The sequence below is a fragment of the Ruditapes philippinarum genome, unplaced genomic scaffold (assembly GCF_026571515.1).
Source record: "Ruditapes philippinarum isolate M1 unplaced genomic scaffold, ASM2657151v2 ctg8199_1_1_1_1, whole genome shotgun sequence".
In the NCBI taxonomy this organism is placed as follows: domain Eukaryota; kingdom Metazoa; phylum Mollusca; class Bivalvia; order Venerida; family Veneridae; genus Ruditapes; species Ruditapes philippinarum.
Genome location: NW_026859115.1, coordinates 49,192 through 61,822, shown reverse-complemented (window position 1 = coordinate 61,822; position 12,631 = coordinate 49,192).

Here is a 12,631-nt window from a genome sequence, read left to right as displayed (position 1 = left end):
TGGATGGGGATCCCATTGCAATACTTACATGTATAATATTTTAAAGCAGAATGAAAAGAAAAAATCTTTAATTTGACCTCTTCAATTCCTAATTCATGCATTACAATATTCTTGTATAATTGCTTTTTATCAGCATAAGCATTTGTTTCCATCGCGAACCTGTTTTGATTTATTGAATGATTAATTCTAAAGATTGCCGATTCACATATCACAATTATTCTATCAATATTTCAGTTTTTTTGTGTTATTATCATTATTTTTTGGTCTAAAGTTACTACCTCATATTTTTCATAAAATTGACACACTGTTTACGATCAGTCCAAAACAGGATAGCAAGTAATATTTTGTTGTAAATAAAATGACTTCAAAAGTTTTAATATGTTCTACTTTTGAACTACTTTGCTTGGTACAAACTTAACGCCAAATGTAAATAAAGCTTTTAGGCAAGTGAGTCACTGTCTACAATAGGACATAAAAATAAAAGATTTTCAAAATGAAAACCAAATTAAAAATATTTTTTGTCATGAGCTGGACTTAGTCGGAACTTTTGGCTATAGTTCGGTGTATGTATGTCCGTGCTTGCGTCCGTCCGTCCGTGAGTGCTTCCGCCCGGATTTGTCCGGTCAATATCTTGTTTCTTCTTTGATTGATTAAAAGATAATTAGTACAAATGTTCACCATGATGAGGTGATGTGTTGCACACAAAAAGCAGGTCTGCCTCTCAAAGGTCAATGCTACAATTCGGGATAAGCGAAAAATCCGTGTCAAGAACGTAACTTCCACATGCATGGAGGGATTTAAATATAACTTGGGAAAAATATTCCCTATAGCAAAGAAAATCTGATGTCTCTGGTAAAGGTCAACGTCACATTTAGGGGTCAAAGTACACAAAACAAAATAAAACATTCATTTTCGAGTATGACCTCTATATACATGGTTTGATTTGAATATTATTTAACACAAATTTTTATCCATGTTAGGTTCAGTAATCCCGTGCAAAAAAGAAAGTCAATGTCAATGCCTAACTTCCACATAAAGGAATTTTGATACTATCCTAGATAAATGTTCTCCATAGTAGGGCGGAGTGTTGCTCGAAAAATACAGGTGTATATGGTAAAGGTCCAGGTCATATTTAAGAGTCAAACATCAAATAACAAAATAAAACAATTATTTTCGAGTTGACTTTTAAATACACGGATGGGTTTTAATATATTTCATCACAAATGTTCTCCATGTTGAGTTGAGTAGTCTTGAGCAATATGCAAGTCAATGTCTCAAGAGGTCAAAGGACAAAAGAAAATATTTGTTTGTTGAAAAATTGTTTATGCTTTGAAGTATTATGCTTGGAGGCGTATTAAATGATTGTGCCCGCTTGAGGTGAGGTCGACTAAGTCACCACTTTTCACTTTGGCGGGTTGGTGTATATGCGTCCGTCCGCTAGTCTGTGCATCCATCTACATTTGTTTGATCTATATCTTGCTTATTCTTTAAAGAATTACAAAATAGTTTGATACAAATGTTCATCATGATGGGGGTGTCAAACCCAGGTTAAGCGCTCAAAGGTCAACGTCACATTTTGGGGAGTCGGCCCGAAAAATGTGTCCAGAGCGTAATTTCCACATGCATTGAGGGAATTTGATATTACCTGGGAGAAATGTTCTCCATAGTGAGACAATATGTCGCTCAAAAATTCAAGTGTCTGTGGTAAAGGTCAAGGTCTGTGGTAAAGGTCAATGTCTGTGGTAAAGGTCAAGGACACATTTAGGGGTCAAATGTCAAAAAACAAATTTAGACACTCATTTGTTGAGAACATGTATAACTTCTATTTCCATGAATGGATTTTGATATGACAAATGTTATCAATGGTGAAATGAGTTGTCCTGCGCAAAATAAAGGTCAATCTCATAAAAAATCAAAGGTCAAGTAAAAATATCAAAATTTGGTTTTCTTTCAGGCATTATGCTTAGTGGTTAGGGGATTTTTGTCGAGCCCGCTTACGCTGTGCTCGACATAGTTGTCAAAATGACTGTTCAGTGTCTGTGTGTGAGAGCTTGAATCCAAACGTTTTTTTAGGCACAAATGTTCATCATGAGACTTTGTGTCATCAACGTGAACCAGGTCACCTAAGATGATGCAATGTCAAAATTGGCTTGGGTATTATGAGGCTGGGTTGCACTTTTTTCATCTTTGAATACATCTTTGTGTTTATTAGACAACAACTAGATTTTTTCTAAAATGTACATTATACCATAATATATAAACATCACTACCACTACAACTTACTACTATAGAGATTCAGTCCAAAGCAATAGTCTGAGAAAGTGACATCTTATTGAAATTTCTATTGTTTTTTAGTTTACTTTTATGACAGATATAAGTCTCCCGTCACAAGTTCAAATTGCTATAAAACTATAAAAACTGCTTTAATACTAGTCAAACTTGGCACAAATGTTGACTTGACCATTGCATTTGTAACAATATGCTCAGGCTAAAATTTCCTGTTACCATGGCAACGAGGGGACATCTCAAAATTGCCAAAATCACTTTTTTGCGTGGATTTTTTTCCACGAAAATTGATTTCAAAGTACTGCAACTTCTCAATGGATTGAGATAGAGTCAAATGCCTTTCAGCGTTGGTTACACGTTACCTTATAATCGATCTGGGGACATTTTTAGCCTCTCACAAGTCCAAAATTTTCTTGGCGATCAGGGGGACTATCAGCCCCCTTCAAACCCCCCACACAGAAGGGGCACATCCCCTTCTGGAAACCTCCTGATGTATCATTTGGATGGGGGGCCGCGCCGAAAAAATGGTCACTTTTTTAACAACATTTCTCAAACGAAAATCAGTCTTTAGGTTAAGAGGTAAAGGGTTAATTCATTTAAGAATTTTTAAGAATATCTTTCCGAGTGCTTTCCCTAGAGCTTTTCCGTGGCATTACACCAGAAATTGCCATAACTGTTGAATACTACGCCATGATACTTATAAATCTGAACATTTTCAAGCACGTTATTTGCTATTTTAAAACCCTGTGTCGTTTGCGACTCTCTCTCTCTCTCTATCCCTCTCTCTCTCTCTCCCTCTCTCTCTCTCTCTCTCTCTCTCTCTCTCTCTCTCTCTCCCCTCTCCCCCCTCCTTCTCTCATCCTCTCTCCCCCCCCTCTCTCTCTCTCTCTCTCTCTCTCTCTCTCTCTCTCTCTCTCTCTCTCTCTCTCTCCCCCTCTCTTTCATTCTCTCTCTAATTTATCCTAATACAAGAACAAGAATGTTGATAAATGTTTCGAATGGATTTATACAGCTTCCCGTCGATACTGTCAAGAAGAAGTTTATACAGCATCACCCACGATTGATAAAATCGAAACATTTTTGTAGGTCTATAAAGGCGGAGAAAACAGCCGAATTATTCCGAATGATGCTGTTCAGTGTAAACACGGTAAACACGTGATCCTCACATGAGCGGGTTTTCCGGAAACCATTTTGTTCGTCTACGAGTATGTCCGAGGTCTCTAAATAATGTGTTAATCATTTGTTCATAAATGCAAGTTAATAAATTACTGGTACACGAGAGCAAAGTGCGTTTTTATAAATGTGACAAATAATTGCTTTCCTCCAAGTTGAAGGCATCAGGCAGGAGTCAAATATAAGCTGATTAAAGGTCGTTTAGCGCAGTTAAAACCGATTGGGATTTCATTGCACTAAAGGTAATATTTAGTTTAAATCAATTAATATTTAAATCAAACTGCTGAGCTAGATTTTGCCTGTTCTAGTACTAAACAGATATGTTATTATTCAGAGATTCGTTCAGAGTGTATCACGGATGGTCCATACTGCTTTTAACAACAGTTTGTGTACTTTTACGCGCTCAAAGTGACTTAAAATCCGTACAATCCGCACCGTTGTATAGATTTTCCAAGCCGTGTCTCCATTTCTCTAGAACCAGCCTATCTTCACATATACGTTGCCATTACAATCCACTTTTTTCTGGAATTGTTTTAATAGATCTCGCACCACGTTTGTTGATTTGATTCCAGAATTCCTTAGAGTTCGTGGTAGGCATTGGTTCAATGTCGTCTGCTAATGACTTCCTATAAAAGCGTTCCGTGTAACGTAGTTTTTTAACCAATTTGTCTCTGGCTGAAATATATTCCCTTCTTAATGCTGTTTTGACACTTTTAGAGTCTTTAAATTTATATGATTTAAATAGTATTTCTTTTGCATTCAAATAGTTCCATAGGTTAGATAATTCTTCACTCCAATACAGCTTTTTATTCTTAAACCTTTTTGTTGTTTACTGTTGGGTATGGTGGCCGGTTGCGGTCATTTCACAGCCCGCGAAACTTTTAAAGTTTAAAATTTAAAATGTCGCGGGCAACTTACAAATCCGCGAGATTTTCTGCCAATTTTTTAGCCGCGACTTTTTGCGCAGAGACATTTCCCGGCACAAAAGTCGAGGCTGGATCCTCGACTCTTTACAAGGTATGCATCAAAACAAAATATTACGAATAATAATGGCCGCAATCGGCTACCTAAGGTAGGCATATGTTTGCGTCGCTTAGTCTACTATATAGACAGATTATGTCGCGGTTTCCTATCGGCCACTATAGTTGGGTTATATATTTTACTACAGTCCTGTCTATTTCTGCTAAAATACTGTTAAACAGATTATCATAAATCTGGTCAATGTCTGACTTGTTTTCTCTGCTATTGATGAAGTCAATAATTGCCAATCTACCTAAATCACTGTCCATGAAATTCCCTAGGAATTCTATTCACTGTATATCATGAACGTCTGATCCCTTAAACTGTGTACATAGTCTGAGCCACGTTATCGAGTTGTGTAAAGCATATTTCGGCAATCAATGCGAAATGATCCTATATTCGCGACCGTTCTCAGAATGATCCGTGCACATCGTGTTTCTCAACAATAAAATTAATTGTAAGCACTTTAAAAGATTTACATTTGAATTTCTTACATAAATGAGTTGGGCACGTTAAACAGACATTTATGCAAAGATAGTTAAGAAATATACCTTGAAATAAATTGAAAATCGTATTTTTATGCTTTTCTTAGCCTGATTTGAGTGAAAAACGTTTAAACGCATTTCATTTTGGGTCATTTTTTTCACAATTTGAATAATTATTCTGGAAAAACAAAGTGCGCGAATGATCTTAGATTTTGCACAAAGGTGGTCTAAACCTACATCAAATGGTACATTTATCTGGAAAAAATATTTTCAGTCCCTTTAACCTTTAATTCTCAAACTGAGACTGACAAGGACATATTAGATACATGTTAATGGTTAGGATAAAAAAAGATTTTGTTTCTTTCTTAAAATAATAAAATAATTTGATGAGCTGTTTGTATCTTAAACAATTTTGCTAGTAATTTATATAATTTTATGACTTATCCAAATGTCCACGGTGTAAGTTGCCAAAGATTGATATAAAAGCACCTAATCAGTTAAATGAACACTGGCCTTCCAATAAACAACTTGACACTGATAAGATAAGATTCTACCCAGGCATTGTCACATAATACTAAAACATAAGAATCAACATTTAAGTGTAAAAGTTAGACTTTAGAATTCAAAAGCTTGCTTTTATTGATCACCGTTGAATAACAGATTAAGAGATGTGTCTGCGTATTTTCTCAAGTTATAGGTATTTATCTGTGGAAGTTTAAGAAGATATTCTATGTAGTATGTACTGATGAAGAAGAAATGCGGATAAGTGGATATAAGTGGATATAAGTGGATTGAAATATTCAAATTGACTCCTTAGATTTAAAACCTGTTTTTAAAAATAAAACATGAAAAATGGTGTTGTTACCAATTTAACAGTAATACAGCTTTGCAATAGAAGTCTGAAATAGAATACCTTCTTTGTACTCACATTCAACATATTATGATACTAGTTTTGAAATAGATTTCAAAAAGTACTGTTGTGTTGAAAATAACTTGTTTTTATCAATTCAATAAAACTGTTTCCCTCTTGTACAAAATAGAATTGTCATAACCCTTTATTATAATGACCAACCTTGTATACTTCAATTTGCGAATTGTTAATTACCCTGGGGGACCCTTTCACAGCAGGATAAAGGCACTCAAAACATTCTCCCTAAGAAAACACCAATCCACAGCATGATTTTTGACATTTTAATCTTATATGAAAGTAATTGCGAGCAAACTTAATATCATTTAATTAAAAAAAAAAAAAAAAAAAAGATTTTTAATGTTGAGAAATATTTTATTTCATTAATATTAGAAAAACTCATCTAACAAGTTCAATAGTGGATTATTTTCATTCTTTTTCATTTATAAATTGCATATTTAAACTTGACTTTTGATTATTGAATCAGTGATATAATGCTTATCAAAAGAAAAAATATTGTTATGAGGATATTCATATTGGTCATATTATACTTATTTCAAAATTGAGAAATAACTGATTTGTTTTGTTACTTTTCATAGAAGATGTAGAAAGGTGGTTAACAGGGTTTGTCTACATTATGTAAAAAAATATTGCCTGCTTTTATAAAGCAATATAACAGACTTTATTCACTATCTATCTAACAATCTTTAAAGCAATAACAATAATATCAATAATAGCAATATCGAAACAGAATTAGTACTGGAGGAACATGGTGTTTGACATAGTGTTCTAGCAAAACGATAGAATGGTTTGAAATAGTGCTTTGATGGTATAGTACTGCAAAAATACTATTGTGAATTGAAAGTACTGAAATATTTGTTTAGAATTAATGCTTGAAGAATTAGTGCTTTGAAATAGTACTGATATAATAAAATCACATTAATGACACCATTTTATGAAACACATCCACGAAATATACTGCTGACATCACCTGTTGATTTATTAACACCAATTATACCAAATATGTCATTGATATCAGTAAATGAACCAGCAGTTAGACTAAAATCACCAGGACAACAATACCACTTTTCAAAATTGTCAAATTTTTATGGAGAGGAGAATAGAGGAGAAGTGACCTGGGTAACATTTTAATTTGAAAAAGAGTATTTGATGACAGATAATTTTGTTTACAGAAGAACAAATTATCTTAGGGATAAGTAGAGCTGTAAAGAGAACAGCAGGGGACATAATGAGAAGATTAGGACTTTAGGTGCCAGTGAATGAAATTGTACAGAAATTTGATAGTATAAATACAAATATAGAAAGCAGACAAACAATTCTTATGAAACTGTATGCATGTACACAGGGTACAGATCATGTCAACACATATGCTTCAAGACTGGAAGAACTGTATACTCAAGCAGTGCCAACTTGGAGCCATACAGAAGGATAATAGTCTCCTTCATAAAACATTATTTGAGGGGCTCAATACAGACTTAAAGCATATTGCTCAATATAAGAATGACTCAATCTTGGTTATGATCTTTCCGAAATAGAAAACTTGAAGCAGGAATGAAGTCATCAGGACAATTAAAGAAATGTCATGCCACACAACAATTTAATAGACAATCAAAGAAGAAATGTGAAGTTAAAGAATTCAAAGAAATAGTTTAAGGAATTAAGCAATAAAATGGACAAATTTAAAAAAGGAAAAAATGCATACAAGACTGTACAAGAACTAAAGACTTATAAGGAGATAAACGACATAAAAGGGGAGGATATCATGGAGTTCAACAACAAAGTGGTTGATATTATGGAAGTCCAAAGAGAAGGATATTATGGTGGAGAAAGATGGTTAAGAGGAAGAAATGGAGGATACTGAGGTAGAGGTCTAGGAATATACATACCTCGAAGACCATGGCATTCAATACATTCATGGGAACATGTTACATTTGCAACAAGAAAGAACACTTAGCAATAGATTGTCCTAGTCATTAGAGAACAAAGATTTAAAGAAAAAAGTGCACTTGTTGAGAGATCAAACAAGAGCACTGATTTAAAATCCCAATTTAGTTGGAGACACTTATGAGGCTGACATTATGGTAAATTTTTATGAAACTACTGATCTTCTAGATACAGGAAGTTGTGTCAGTGTTATTTCTGAAACAGTTTAAAAGAATTTCCTGCAAAACTCAACAAAATAACCACCAATATAACATTCGTCCGGATATTTCATTGCAACTTTTTGATGCATTCGTAGGATCGATATTAAATTATGGTTGTCCTATTTTGGGGTTTACTAAGTCTTGTGAATTAGAACGTATTCATCTACAGTTTTGCAAAACAATCCTTGGTGTAAAACAATCGACAAGTAACACAGCTATATATGCAGAATTGGCTCGCTATCCTTTATATGTATTTCGTTTTGTACATATTATTAAATACTGGATCAAAATTATCAATACGGATAATATGCAATTAAAATCAGTTTATGCACATTCATTGGCTTAGTATTATAATGGTAGAAAGAAGTGGGTTTTCCATGATAAAAAACTGCTTGATGATTATGGTTTTAGCTCTGTTTTTGTTAATCATGAAAACATAAATTTCAAATTATTTGTAAATTTGTTCAAGAAAACAGTAGCGGATTGTGCCTTACAGAAACTATTTGGAGATATTGAGAAAAAGGAAATACTGAAATCCTTGTACATACATTTAAAACCGAGCTTTGGGTTATCGGATTACGTGATTAAAATAAATTCGTTTAAAGTACGTAATAGCATAACTAGATTGCGCGTGTCGTCGCATAATTTATTTATAGAATCTTTTAGACATGGGCGTAATCGAAAACCAAGAAATGAAAGATTATGTTATTTCTGCGGTAATGACATAGAAGATGAATTTCATTTTATAATCACATGCAAAAAAATTCTGACCTGAGAAACAAATTCATACCAAAATATTATGTGAAAAATCCGAGCATGTACAAATTTATTGATTTATTAAGTTCTAAAAAGAAAAAAGTCTTGTTTAATTTGGGAAATTTTATAGCACAAGCATTTAAACGCAGGGAATTAAATCAACCCAATCTTCAGACATAATTATAATAATGTTATCTTGTTAGTAATATTACTTTATTTCTTTTCATTCTCGATGTTTTGTTAATGCAGTCCAAAGATGTAGTTTTATCATTGTATGAAACTTTGCTACTAAATAATGTTAACTTTGATGATTACGTGATGTTTAATTTTATTTGAATGTATGTATTTTGTGACCATGTGCATTTTGTACACGTCTTATATGAATAAACTATCTATCTATCTATCCATATAATTCATTCGAAAGTCGTATTAATAAAAACTAAAAATTTGTAAACTTCAGTTTATTGTTTTGTAAAACATAATAATGTTAGATAGGCAAAGAACGTTTATACTAAATGAAATATTGAATTGTGTGCAATAGTTTACGGAAATGTAATTATTGACTGCGTAATAATTTACGGAAGCTGACCCCCATATTATCAAAATAAAAATTTATCAGTAATTTTAGGTACAACTAAATGATATAGTTGAAGATATATTTATTGACTTGGTCTGTCAGATATTTACAAAACATATACATGACTCACTACTAAAACAATTAAAATTCGTAACGGTGAAAATTAGAACAAGCGTGCTTCAAACTGTATCCAATAAATATAATTAAATAATAAGGATATATTTTTGATACACATTTAATCACTTTCATACATATTTTGACCACAAAAAAAATGAAAATGACTTTAATAAATTATCATCATGCATCTCCCGTGTGCTGATTTAATGTCATACTTGTAAATGTTTAATCAGTGACACGTAATAGGATAAACACCGGCGCGTGCCGTTAAATAATCAAGATTCGAGATTCAAGATTCAAAATATTTATTGGCAAAAACATTTTACAATGTCCATCGCCATGTTCGGCGGTTCAATAAACACATAATGAGAAAAGTATGTACATAACGAGAATGAGATAATTATAAATTAATTAGTAAATAGATTTAATAAACCAATCTTTTTAAGTCTCTTACCAAACATACAAAGCTTTTATCAATCCAATTTCTATTCAAAGTACAAAAAAGAAACCCACTAGATAAGTGCATAGAACATGTAGAACATAAATATGAGACATATAAATACATAATATACAATCATTGTGAGAACTGGTGAAGGGTATATCGGAAAATGATATATAGTAATATTTCAATCGCTTTTGAACCTTATGTTCCTTACAAAGACATGCTATACGATAAATAGCATATCAGAAGGAGCTAAGTAGCGACGTAACACGTACAGGTACCTCTTTTCCGAAACAAAATAAAAAGAGTACCATTACATGATAATCAAGTACATGTATATATTTAGATAGCTACAAGAGTAATTGACGTCTGGTTATCACTTGTCAGACAATTTGCTAGAATGACCATTTTATCAGCTTCGTTACTGTTACCCAACACCAGTTCAGTTAACATTAACAAACTATATACATACGCATAATTCATGACAATAATTTTGATAAAGTGTATAAAGCTATATATCCGCTACAACAAGTAATGTTATATCTGAAAAAAGGAGAATACTTCCAAAATGTTTGTATGAAAGAAATAGTCTTATAAATGATACATGTTGTAAAGATTATAGCTTTATACCCTTTAAATAAACGCACATGTATGTTAGTCTATTATTAAATTACATACATTATATTTATTTCAGAGCACGTATTTTATTATGATTATTTGATGTAAAAATTTTTTAACCGATATCATGTTATCGGTCATACATGTACATGTATGTGTTTATTCAGTGACACGTAATTGGATTAACACCGGCGCGTGCCGATACATATCTGATTATCGCTCATTAGAACGGTATATACATGTATTATCAATAAAACATAACTTTATTTTTTTAAATTTTGTTATAAGATGAAAAATTTGTATTTTGCAGGTATCAGTAGAATCGATTATTACAAGGCACGTAAAAGCGTTTAAAAGCGTCGTACAGTTCACTTGTAGAATTTGCAGTGACGCTCCTTCAGATCAAGCAACACCTGATCATGACAATTCCGTTGATCATTCAGACAAGGAAATGTATAATTGGAAAAAGATTATCAATAAGAAATACAAAAATACAGTTTCAAAAAGTGAATATATTGTAAATATTGTAGTTATTACATACATGTATATAAAGAGAGTAATAGTGTCTGCGTATTCTATGTATTGTTATTTCAATGTAACATGTGAGCATGCATATTTATTTGTGCTACTGTTTTTGTAAATAATATACATAAATGATAAATAAACGGCTGAAAAGGTTCTAACCTAGTCATTACTTTGTTTTTTGTTGTTTTTTTTTTAAAGCACGGTCTTTCCTAATATAACAATACATTAATTAATTAATTAATTGTGAGTTCTAAAAGGGAATCATTCAGTAAAATCCATACTAGAGTGATGGGTCTTTTGCATAATTTTATCTCAATCAAAAATTGTTTCAATTGAATAATTCAATTTTATTGCATGCAAAACATATTTCAATTAGGAATTTATCATTCAAATTGAATTGATTTGAGTCAAAGTCATGTTATACAAAATGTATACGTAATATTTGAATAAATAAACCATTATAATGATAAAGGACATGTATGAAGTTTAAAATTTATCTGCAGTAGTTGTTGTGCATCCAACAGATTTAATACAACAAAATTGAAAACTATAAACAGATCAATATAAACAGATTAAAATAATTCATTTTCCTGTTTCCTGAACACAAATTTAATGTGCTAATTTCTTAATGCATATACTGTAGCAGTAAGTTTAATTGGTTATTTCTTATCGTCAATATTCCATGTTCGACGACTTGTTATGGGTCGAATGTCGAGTGGCTGAATCGTTATTTTATCTGTTACGGAATCATGCAATAAACGCTGAATTTCGAAACATATTTCTTTAAATAAATCTAACACATACAAAAGTGAAAGGAAAATCATGTATAATTCATACTACAATATCAAGTTCTTCGTTTTAAAATAATTCTGTAAATCACTTTTGTTATGAATGAGGATATAGTATTGAACACTAATTGTGATTTGTTTTAATTTTTTATTAATTTAAAAGTCTTATCTGACTTCATAATCATCCTATTTATTTTATTGTGATTTGATTGTTAATTAAATTTTAAGATACATAGTCATAGTAAAATAACGTCTGCTGCATTGATTGGTGAAGTAAGAGATAAGCTAGCTGAATATTTATCTCGCAAAGCTACATTAAAATACATTTATAAAATAGTTTATTGACATTAAATAACAGATGTGTTAATTGCTTGACTCAAGACATTAACTCCTTATCGCAACATAAATGTATTTTGACAAGAATGCACGTTATTAGCTGGAAGTTTTAGATAAAGAAAACAATTGATTCAATCATCTGTCATAAACGTGCATTACAATATTGATAGATTGTTCAAAGATTTCAAAGATTTAAAAGGACAATTTGTGAAATGGTGCATGATATGTTTATTCACATAGCATTTCTTTTAATCTGATCATTTATAACGCGACCAATGCACGTGTTCTGCTTAATTTTGGCACATAGGAATAGTAAAAAATGTGTCTCATTGACAAAGCAACAGTTTCTGACGATGACGACAACAACATCAACACGATGTATCCGTTAAATGTCTCATTTTTCTTATATTTTTTTATTTAGGGACAAGTTTAAAAA